The 11,586-nt window shown below is 43.4% G+C and overlaps 1 protein-coding gene across 2 annotated transcripts in view; it reads right to left on the bottom strand.

The window, feature by feature from the left end:
* Window positions 1-11,586, bottom strand: part of MCC (MCC regulator of WNT signaling pathway) — a 322,683-nt gene that overhangs the window by 167,771 nt on the left and 143,326 nt on the right. The window lies entirely within an intron of this gene.

Raw genomic sequence — 11,586 nt, 5'->3', positions numbered from 1 at the left:
CGGCGATTTCGGCGGCAAGAGGGAGCGGGGGCCGGCGGAACGGCGCCTGCGGGCCGGAGGTTGCCAACCCCTGGCCTAGATCATGAAAGGCTATGGAACACCCTTAAAGACATGGGAGTGCCAACACAGCAGCGGATAGGCAAAATGGAGTATCTGCACAATATATTTATATAAACCTATTTTCTATAACATGGATTATGCAATCAGCCAGGGTGACACCCTAAAAATCTTGTTGTAATTGCTGAGAATTGCTGTGGGCTTCAGATATATGGGAGGGAATCCAGTCAAGGCAGCAGAACAAATACTATGACCCAAGAGAAAAATAGGCTGAACAAATAGATTATTCCCATCAGATGCTCCCAGAATTCACTCCTACAGGAGGTTTGTAGGCCCCTTCTCTGATCTTTCTGTTGGAAGGCAAAGATCTTTTTATTTAGGCAGGGCTTTGACTCGTAACTCATGTGGCAGAAGGATCTCTTAATACAGTGTGCTGTCTGTTTATCTTTTTATTTATTTTAAAATGTGCTTTAACCTGTTTTAATCTTATAAAAGGCAGGACTGAGTGACTGAGAGTTCAGTTGAGGGGGAGTTTAAAAGAGCTGAAAGGAGCTGAGGAACTGAGGGAAGGTTTGAGTTCAGGGGAGATTCTTCAGTGAGAGTTCTAGGGAGAGGGTCAGATAGGGAATCTGACTGGGCCTAGAGAAAGTCAGAAAGATACTGTATTCTGACAAGGCAGTAGAGAAACTGGAGGGGGAAAAAACAAAGGGTCTCAAAACGGTCAGAGAAGGATACTGACTGGGAGAGAAAATGTATTGGAGATTGTAAAAACTGTCTGCAACTGTTATACAGCCCCTCCTTTTTTGTGGGGATCTGTACCAGACCCTCTCATGAAAATGGAGTTTTGCTTATATTTAATAGTTGGGGTGTGCCCTACTATTTCCCTCTCCATTTGTTCCTCACGCATAAGCAAGGGACGCGAGTATGAAGACCGTGAGAATGGAGGAAGGACATATTTGAACTACATTCTTGCTAAATGTTATCCAATAAAGTTAATGTTTATTTGTTATAACAGAAGCCAAATCAGAAAGTTGAGAGATTTCAGCTTGTCTTACTCTACAATCTCATCTTTGGTATTACCCGTCAAGAATATACACAGCTCAGTAAACATGCATCTGTAGAAGTAGGCTTAAGTCTATGAATGCTCATGCTACCAACATCTTTAAGTTTGTGTCAAAGATGCTATAAAATCCCTTTGCATACTGATTTTCCAGACTAAACTGGCTATGTCTTTGAATTATACCTCAGTAGGGAACAATTTTCTTGTATAGAAACTGTTTGCTTTGAAAGATGTAAACATCCTTAATTACAGCCCTTTGCTCTACTTTGTGAAGAGTGGATTGAAAACCTGAACCTCCTAAGAGATTTAGTGGGGAGGGAGAAGGTGAAGTGATGATGCTAAAATCTATAGGGAATTCCAAAAGCTATAAAGGACTACAGGTTGAGCTTCCCTTATCTGGAATTCTAAAATCCAAAATATTCCAAAACCCCCGAATGGCTAAGATAGTGACACCTTTGCTTTCTGATGGTTAAGTGTACACAAGCTTTGTTTCATGCACAAAATAATTAAAAATATGATATAAAATTACCATCAAACTATCTGTATATGGTATGTATGAAACATAAATGTGTTTAGACTTGGGTCCCATCTCCAAGATATTTTATTATGTATGTAAATGTGAATACAGGTATACCAAAATAAAATTAAAAAACCCAAATTCCCAAACACTTCTGGTCCCAAGCACTTCAGATAAGGGAGACTCAAACCTGTACTGTATATTGACCAAACAATTGAAAATCACCATACCAGATGACCCTGTGAACATTAGGGCTGCTTGTAGAGTAGAGACAAAAAGAGAGAGAAGGAGCCGCTGCCCCACATCTCACATGATTAGCAATCCTTATTCTGGCAAAAGCATACATTGAGAAGACAGGGCGACAAAGGACAAGAACAGCATGTAATTCCTCAGCTTTCTTTTAAAAAATAAATAAATCAATACCCTCATTTACTCAATTACTCTATACTCGAGAGCATATGATATTTACAAAGCAATGGGGGGGGGGGGGGGGGGGGGGGGGGGGGGGGGGGGAGAGGACAGACTGAGTAGCTCTTCCTGAAACTTCAAACACAATTGTGAATACCTAACATTGCTGTCACAACTTACCAAACAAGAACCTAATTTTTAAAACGCTAAAACAAATTAATGTCTTAACAGACATCACTAACTGTCTATTAAGTTTGCATGGCTTTTTTCTCTTTGGCAAAGTATCTGCTAAACAATACAAAATTAACATGTTCTGTGTGTAAATAAACATTAATACAGATTTCCTAAAGCACCAACTGAAGAAGGATTTTCCAAAGATGAAGAAACCTATACATCCTCCCTGTTACCACAGTTATCACTCTGTATGCCACTTCTCTGTAAAGGATTACATTTAAAGTCACTATATTATAGCCACATTTTTAATTATCTATTTGCTAAAAGGACTGAAGCTACAGTATGCTAATCACAGCTTGTTATTGATATCAAGAATTAGAATTCTTGGAAGAAAAAAATATAAGCTATAATTAAGACATTCAGGAGGTTCCAATTTATGTGTATTGTGTATTTAGGAAAAGAGTGTCACTCAATCGTTTAAAGGGTGTCAAGCATGAAAACACTCCTCTCACAACATGTTCTCCATACGACAGATTAATTTGAAAAAGCAGGCAGGTTTTTGGAATTAATTAAAAAAGACCTGCATCCATCTTTGAAGTACACACTGTCATCTAGGGATACACAAACCGGTCCCAGAGAAGAACAAGTTATAAACCAATTGGGCAAGGTTCCAACATTCAGGACATACAAATGGCTGCAAATTATTCATAACCAAGAAGGTAGGGATGTCAGATGGGAACTGAAATATAGACACAGCTTATCTTGGTTCCAGCTTGTTCACATTTCATGTAAGCCCCTCAGTCATCTCAGAATGCCCTGTATTCCATTATAAATTAATCATAGGAGCAGCATGGTCTGTTGTCAGGCTTCAAAGTTTCCAGAAATATTACATCTCTAGTCATGCTTGACTAGGAAATCCTATTTCTCATTGTGAGCTTAAGGGGCTTAAGGTCATAAACTTTAAAACCCTTGCTTCAGCAGACACCAGTTTCTACCTATCTATGCTTAACTGTGTCATAGAGCCACTTCAAGCTGGCCTCTTTGATGAGTTTTAAGGCTGAAGACTGCATTTACAAAATGTGCTATTTTGGTTGGAAAAAATATGTTGGGCATCTAGGTGAAAGAAAACAAAAGCAGGCATAGATACTTTAAAAAAAGTGTAATAATCAAATGAAAGTTACTGTAATATTAAGTATAATATCTTGCTAAAATTTGTTAAGAAGCCTGCACTGGAATGAAAAGCAGCTACCACAAGCTAGCTAGATGGAACATTAAAAATGAAGGTGTTTTCCTTTAAGAAGCAATTCTTTACTTTCCTGGCCTCAAGCTGGCTGTTTTCCAAATGAGATCTGCATGGCTGCGTATTTCAACTGCCTTTAAGAGAATTAAGCTGTTCACCATTCTCCTGTAGCCTGAGCACAAATGACTTAAGTGTAATTGCACAAGAGACCACATATATTGTGGCCTTTCAGAACTCATCTGGAATCAGTTTTGATTTTTTTTCCAAAAGGTCTTTCCGACTAGAGTGGAAACTGACAGAAAAACCACAGTTCCAAAACAGTTCCATTCCAGCTTAAGATGAAGCCTTCTGTGCCTTTGAGAAAAATAGGAGGGGCTGAGGAGGATACAGACAATGGAGAGGGAGACCTTGAATCTGAACTTTACAGGAAGATAAATTAACTCTCTTTAAGAACAAAAAAACCAACAGTTCTATGAGAAGAACAGTTTCCAAGGTATGTGCGTATGTGATTGCATGAGCACACAAATCAGTGTGTAAATGTCCACAAGCTAGAGTAAGTTTAATGCACATTTACAGAACGGTAACATTACCATTAGAGAGGCAGCATGGTGTAGTGGTCTGAGGTTGGACTAGGGAGACCAGGGTTCCAATCTCCCCTCAGCCATGGAGACCCACTGGGTGACTTTGAGCAAGTTACACTCTCTTAACCTCAGAGGAAGGCAAGGGCAAACCCCCTCTGAAGAAATTCTGCCACGAAAATCCCAGGATAGGTTCACCTTAGGGTCACCATAAGTAAAAAAAATCACTTGAAGGCACATAGCAACAACAACCACAACAATAACATCACTCAGAAATATTTTCTTGTGTGTTACAGAAGAAATAGTAAAACAAACAAACAAACAAAAAAAAACCTTGAGTGCATGGTATTTGCCAACCTAGTGTCCTCCAGGTTTGATGGATATGTACAACATTTCCCAGCATCCCTAGCCAGAAGATCCACAGGATGTCACTTCCACTTAAGAATAAAACAGATAAGAAGGATACTGTTTCAATCTTAAACATGTTTCTGTTCCATTCATATAGAAAGGTTTGGCTATTTATATCAGCCTACCTGGTGCCCTCCCTACTATAAACCCTAAAGCCCCAGGAGCATGATCAATTGTCACAGCTTATCTAAAACATCTTGAGGACACTAGGTAGGTGAAGGCTTATTTATACAAAATGGAATGTGTAATGCATACTTTGTACATAAACAGAGCAAATATGTGTTTAGAATACAGGTAATTTCCCCATATCGCTTGTCCTAGAGCAGGGGTAGGCAACCTTTATGAGCCGGGGGCCGGGTTGCTGTCCCTCAGGTGACTGGGGGGCCGAAGCTGGGGGGTGGAGCTTCCACCCTCCGGGGGCGGGGCCGTGTGCTGGGGAGGAGCTTCCACCCTCTGGGGGTGGGGCTGCATGCCGGGGGCGGAGCTTCCATCCTCCGGGAGCCAGGCCTCCTCCTCTTTGCCAGGGGCCCTGCCACCGCCAGCACCCGCCAGGAGGGTCCCGACGGCGGCAGTGGGCCTCCTAGAGGCTGCCGCCAATGGCAGCGAAGTTTCGCATGACCTTTTCTGTGGTCGCACGAGACTTCGCCTCTAGGCTGCCGCCATTTCCCCCCCCCAAAATGGCGGGGAAAGTCGCACAAGACTTCGCCACCATTTTTGGGGGGGGGAATGGCGGTGCCTGGAATGGTGAAAAGCCGCAATCAGCGGCGGCGGCAGCCAGGGGCTGGCCAAAAAGCCTCCGCGGGTCGACCCTAGAGGGAAAGATACCGTAGGCAAAGAATGACATACCTTGGCCCCCCTCAAAGGCTATATACGGTAAGTAAGACCTAATGCTTGTTCCCTCACACATTTTGTAGATTCTAGGTCCTTATATATTAGACTTCAGAAGTCCAAAATACACTGTGCAGAAATAATCCAGTTTGTGACTGTTTCAACTGCCTTGACTCAGTGCTAGGGAATTTTGGGAACTATAGTTTTGTGAAACATTTAAACTTCTGTGTGAGAGAGCTCTGCTGCTACAATAAACTACAATTCCCAGGATTCCCAAGCAATGAGCCAGGGAAGTTAAAGTGGCCTCAAACTGGATTATTTCTGCAGTGTGTTTTGGAGCAGAGAAAAATTTGGAGAGTTTATCAAATCTTGCTGATTTTTAAAAATCATTTTCAAAATGTATTGATTTGTAACATGTTGGAATCTCAATGTAATTCATCTCCAGAGATATTTTCCCTATTCCACTGGAGCAGGGGTAGGCAATCTTTTTGACTCGGGGGCCGGGTTGCTGTCCCTCAGACAACTGGGGGGCCGAAGCCAAAAAATAAATAATTAAATATTTTTTTTAAAAAAATTAAATATATAAATAAAACAGGACAAATGTAGGACAAAATTTTCAAATGGAAGACACTTTTTTAAAAAAAATGGAGGACACGCGAAAAAATTTACTGATTTTTTAAAAAATGTTAATATAAATGCATGTTTCTGAGGCGTCTATAGACAATTGCCCCCCAAAGGCCCCAGCGGCATTCGGCGGCAGGACCGGGCTGGGGCCGGTCCCAAGGCCTTGCCGGGCCGCATCCGGCCCGTGGGCCGCAGGTTGCCTACCCCTGCACTGGAGCATGTACATAATGGGAAGAAGGGAACTGTCCTTCCAATTCCAGAGGATTAGAGCTGAATGAGCAAAGAGAAGCGTGGATGCATGAAGACAAACTGTAAACTAACACAGTATTTAAGATCTGCATGGTACTGAAGTTATACCTGAGTGTCTTAACTGTGCTTTTCCATGCATAACTGAATTTGAAGTGAAACAACTCTTTGCTTGAACTAAAGGGTTTGTAAAGGGTGGGTGACTTTGTGGTGTACGCATATAAGATACACACACGCACAGAAAACAGAACCAGAAAACAGGCATATCATTCCCTTTGTTCCTAAGGTTTCAGAGGTTCTTATATAGATAAAATGATGGTAATACATTACCATTTGGAAGTATCAGCACACTTGGAGTAACCTTAAGATTTTTTTTCAGGACCCCCCTCCCCAAATGCACAGAGAGACACTTGATAAGACAAAAACTCCCCCAAAAGAGTCTGATGAAGACTAACTATGTTCAGTGCCTCGGGAATACCAACATAATCCTGGGGTAAAGATTTGTTCCCGGGAGGGGGAGGGTCCCCTTTGCCTTCCTCTGGGGCTGAGACATTGCAGTTTGCCCAAGGCACAAGCAACAGTAAATAACAACACAACACTTAAAATGAACAGACTCGAACTAGGAACATAGGTCTTCCCATAATAACCAACAATATGGTCCATCACGTCTATTGTGCTGCCTCTAACAGAGATGAATTGCTGATAAACAAACAGGAAAACAAAACTAAAGAATGCATAACAAGTGCAACCCTCTATTCTGCAGGGTGCTGAATACAATATGTGCATGCCTCTCCACAGAGTTAGCTTTGTTCTAGGACCAAATATTTTTACTCTAGCAGCTGAAGTACATTATGGTTTTCCTATTGCATATGTATATATAGCAAGCAAGTGATACAGTAATAATCTGTTTTCTTACAAAAAAATCATCTCTTTGTAAGAAAAAAATATATAAAGTGGAAATCTGCAGGATCTGTTTGGAGCCAACATTCACTAGAAATTGGTTTTGGATCCTCTGCAACCAGTGACAGTACCAGTTTTCAAAAAAGCTCTATACAAGGCACTTTGTAGACAGGTTGACACAAATGCCTTTTAAAACACACACACACACCACAGAAGTTTGTACCCCTCATTCCTGTCTGCACCCTCTGTACAGCCACTCACCCACAAAGCCACTTGAGCACTGGTACGATCCATAAGACCTTGCAGGAAGAAAGAGAAACTAGTACAAAAAGGGCAAGGAAATTTGCACAAGCAAAAGGCCCTTTCTATTCATGCAAAGCAAACATGAGACTGTCAAAGCCAGTAGCAAATACAGTTATTAGCCCCAATTAGAGTAAAGCCCCTGGAAAAATCCAAACTTACGTACGGCGGGTTACAGACCGCCTGTTTGGGGCGGCCTGCACCTGCCCCTTTCCCCGCTGTATCGGGGCCTCAGCTGCCAGACCAGCAGCCTTAGAGGTCCTGATCCGCCGCTTTGCAGGCCGCGGGGAAGCGGCAAAAGGCCGCTTCCCCGCAGCCTGGAAAGGGGTGTCCTTGGGGCTTCAAGCCCCAAGGACACCCGGTGATGGTGGGGAGGAGGAGAAAGGGGCTGCTTGGCCCCTTTTTCCTCTGCGTCGCTGGGCGCAGCCATGTAAAGGCTGCGCCCAGCAATGCAAACCCCAGAAGGAGCTCCGTTTTGGAGCTCCTTCTTACGCCGCGGAAAGGGTGCTCTAGGCACCCTCACGTGGCGCAAACACATCACGTCCGCGCTGCCTCGTTTGGAGGTGGCGCGGTCGTGATGTCGTAATGGCGGTGGCCGTGTGGAACGGCCGCCGCCATTTTGTACGGACTCAGTCTGTGCTAGGGTTAGGGGCGTCTGGAAGAGACGCCCCTTTCTAATCCTAGCACGGACTGAGACCGTTCTAGGGTGCCCGTCTGTAACGGGCCTACGTTCCACTGGTTCAGTGGTTCTAACAACTGGATTTGGGCACAAAGTTTACATGGTATACATTATTAGTACTGCCACCAAATGCTCCAGACGTATTTGGTTCAGAATTTGGTGGGTGTTTCAAAATTAAAATTGTTGGATGCTGGCAATATTCATATGTAAACCCTGGAAATACATATTTCAATAGTTAAAACTAAGAATTGAGATGTTACTTTTAACCACAGCAACAGTAGTCCCTTGTAGAAGGGAAGGAACTACTGTTTACATTGGTTGAAAGAGTACATCTTGATTCTTAGTTTTAGGCCAGATCTTCAAGTGAACATTACAGTATTTGTTCACTGCAGCTACTTGACATTAAGTACATTTAGTGCAGTAGAATCTTTCCAACATAAACTCCTGAACAGGGAGATGCGATGGCTTAGTGGTTGACACCAATTCTGATGATCAGAAGGTTGGCAATTTGAGGCCCGAGTGCTGCATGATGGAGTGAGCTCCATGCAGCAAACACACAATCAAAGCACCCCTGAGAGATGACCATCCAGAGGAGACCTCTGCCACAATCCAAGGGAGTGTGTTCCATTGTCGAACAGCATTCACTGTCAGGAAATTATTCCTAATGTTGAGGTGGAATCTCTTTTCCTTTAGTTTGAATCCATTGCTCCGGGTCTTATTCTCTGAAGCAACAGAAAACAAGTTTGCTCCATCCTCAATTTGACACCCCTTCAATATTTAAACAGTGCAATCATATCGCCTCTTAACCATCTCTTCTCCAGGCTAAACATACCCAGCTCCTTAAATCTCTCTTCATGGGTATGGTTTCCAGACCCGTCACCATTTTAATCGCCCTCCTCTGGACATGCTCCAGTTTGTCAACATTCTTTTAAACTGTGGTGCTCAGAACTGGACACAGTATTCCAGGTGAGGCCCTGACCAAAGCAGAATAGATAGTACTATTACTTCCCTTGATCTAGACACTATACCCCTATTGATTAGGGTTGCCATAAGTCAGGAGCTCCAAACCGGGACAAATGCTGGACAAGTTAACAAGTGTAGGACACATTTTTTAAAATGGAGGACATGCCAAAAAATAATGTTTTTTAAAAAATGTTATATAAATGCATGTTTTCTTAGACATGGTCAAAATGGAGGACACTTTGTTATTTAATAACAAAAATAAAATAAAATAAAATAACCAAGGCTGGGTGTTATATTTTAAAAATAAAATAAAATAAAAGACCAAGGCTGGGTTGCATATATTTAAAAATAAATAAAAACTTTTCCCTCCCCCTGGCCCAGAGGCCTATCCTCCTCCTCCTCCTCCTCCTTCTCCGCCGGTGCCGCTCCTCCTCCTCCACTGCCGCCTCTTCCTCCTCCTTTGCCTTTGCCTCTGCCTCCTCTTCCAAGGCTCCTGACACTGGCCAAGGCAGACTGGGGCTGGAAACTAGGCCAGCCCCTGCTCGTCTGCCATTGCCAGAAGGCTTAGGAGGCGAGCGCTGCCCCTTAAGCCCAGCGCACAAGAACGCAAAAGGGGCAAGTGCGCGCTGCTGCCAGCCCTGGCCCAGGCAAGCGCCACGGGCTGCGCAGCAGCTGCGCTGGGGGGGTAGGTGGAGGAGGAGTGGTGGAGGTGGAGGGCGGTGCGGCACGGCCATGTTGGAGGAGGGGGGTGGCCGGCCAGCCGTGTTAGCGGCTGTGGTAATGGCCGCATGAGCACGCCCGGCCCGGAGGCTGGGCCTGGGACAAAGGCCCCAATTGGGGGGAAATTGGGGCCGGGGTGGGCAGGGGCCCCCCAAAAGCGGGTTTGTCCCAGGGGCCACCGGGATATGGCATCCCTACTATTGATGCAGCCCAGAATTGCATTGGCTTTGTTAGCTGCTGCATCACACTGTTATCATGTTCAACTTGTGGTCTACTAGGACTCCTAGATCCCTTTCACATGTAAAGCCAGGTGTCCCACATCCACTATGCATTTCATATTTTTCTGCCTAAGTGCAGTAACTTACATTTCTCCCTGTTGAAATTCATTTTGCTAGTTTTGACTCAGCTTTCTAATCTATTAAGATTATTTTAAATTTAATCCTCTTCTCTGGGGTATTAGGTACTCCTCCTCATTTAGTGTCATCTGCAAGTTTGATAAGCATGCCTTCTATCCAAGTTATTGATAAAAGATATTGAATATCATTGGCTCAGCACAGGACCCTGTAGCACCCCACTGGTCACTCCTCTCCAGGATGAGGAGGAGCATTGCTGAGCACCCTTTGGGTTCAGCCAGTCAACCAATTACACATCCATTTAATAGTTGCATTGTCCAGCCCACAATTTACTAGCTTGATGAAGAATACCATGAGGGATCTTGTCAAAGGCCTTACTGAAATCAAGATATGCTATGTCTACAGTATTCCTTCATCTACCAAGCTGGTAATTTTATAAATAAAAAGAAGAAGTTTGGCATTATTGTTTCTCAGAAACCCATAATGAATTTTTGTGATTTGGCATTCCCTTCAAAATGTTCACAGACTCTCTGTGTAATGGTCTGCTCTAGAATCTTTCCTGGTATTGATGTCAGACTAACTGGACGATAATTGTTGGGTTCCTCCTTTCCCCCTTTTTTGAAGATGGGGACCACATTGCCCTCCCCAGTCTGCTGAGACTTCTCCTGTTCTCCAGGAGTTCTAAAGATTTGCTAATGGCTCTGATTACATTTGCAAGTTCTTTTAATACCCTTGGATGTAGTTCATCTGTTCCCAGAGACTTAACTTCATTTAGATTGACCAAACTTCCGATACTACCTCCTTCTTATTCTGTGCTGTATTTCCCCTATTGTGTCCTCCTGCTCCATTTTCCTCAGTTCAACACACTTTTACTTTTGTGAGAAGACTGGGGTAAGAAGTGTTGAGTGTTCTGCCTTTTCTCTGTCCCTGTTACATTTTGCCATCTTCTCCATGTTGTGGCCCTGCCATTTCCTTCTTCTTCCTTTTGCTATGGACATACCCCCCAAAACCCCTTTTTATTGTTATTAAACAAGCCGAGCTCCTCTGCGCTTTAGCTTTTCTCACTTTACCCCTACATGTGGTAGCTATTTGTTTGAATCCTCTTTGGTGATTTCTCCCTTTTTCATTTCTATATATCTCCCCATTTAAAATTTGCTCAGTTGAACTTTCTTTAGTCATCCATCCGGTTTCTTGAGACACCTCCCATTTTTTCTCCTCATTGGAACAATCTGAAATTGTGCCTTCAGTATCTCCCTTTTGGGAAACTCCATCCGTCCTGAATTCCCGACCATGGGATCACCCCTGTATTTTCCTAAGTTTACTGAATCGTTTTCCTAAAGTCTAGAATGCATGTCTGACTGCTTGCCTTCTCCTTCCTACTATATATCAAACTCCGGGAGAATATGATCACTCCCACTGAAGGATCCCACCACTTGCACCCCATTAACCAGGTCATCCTTGTTGGTTACAATCAGATCTAAAATAACTGATCCCCTTTGTTGCCTCTTCCACCTTTTGGGCAATGAAAGTG

This window comes from Sceloporus undulatus, chromosome 2 (genome assembly GCF_019175285.1).
Source record: "Sceloporus undulatus isolate JIND9_A2432 ecotype Alabama chromosome 2, SceUnd_v1.1, whole genome shotgun sequence".
Taxonomy (NCBI): Eukaryota; Metazoa; Chordata; class Lepidosauria; order Squamata; family Phrynosomatidae; genus Sceloporus; species Sceloporus undulatus.
This window is presented reverse-complemented; position numbering and strand designations above follow the sequence as displayed.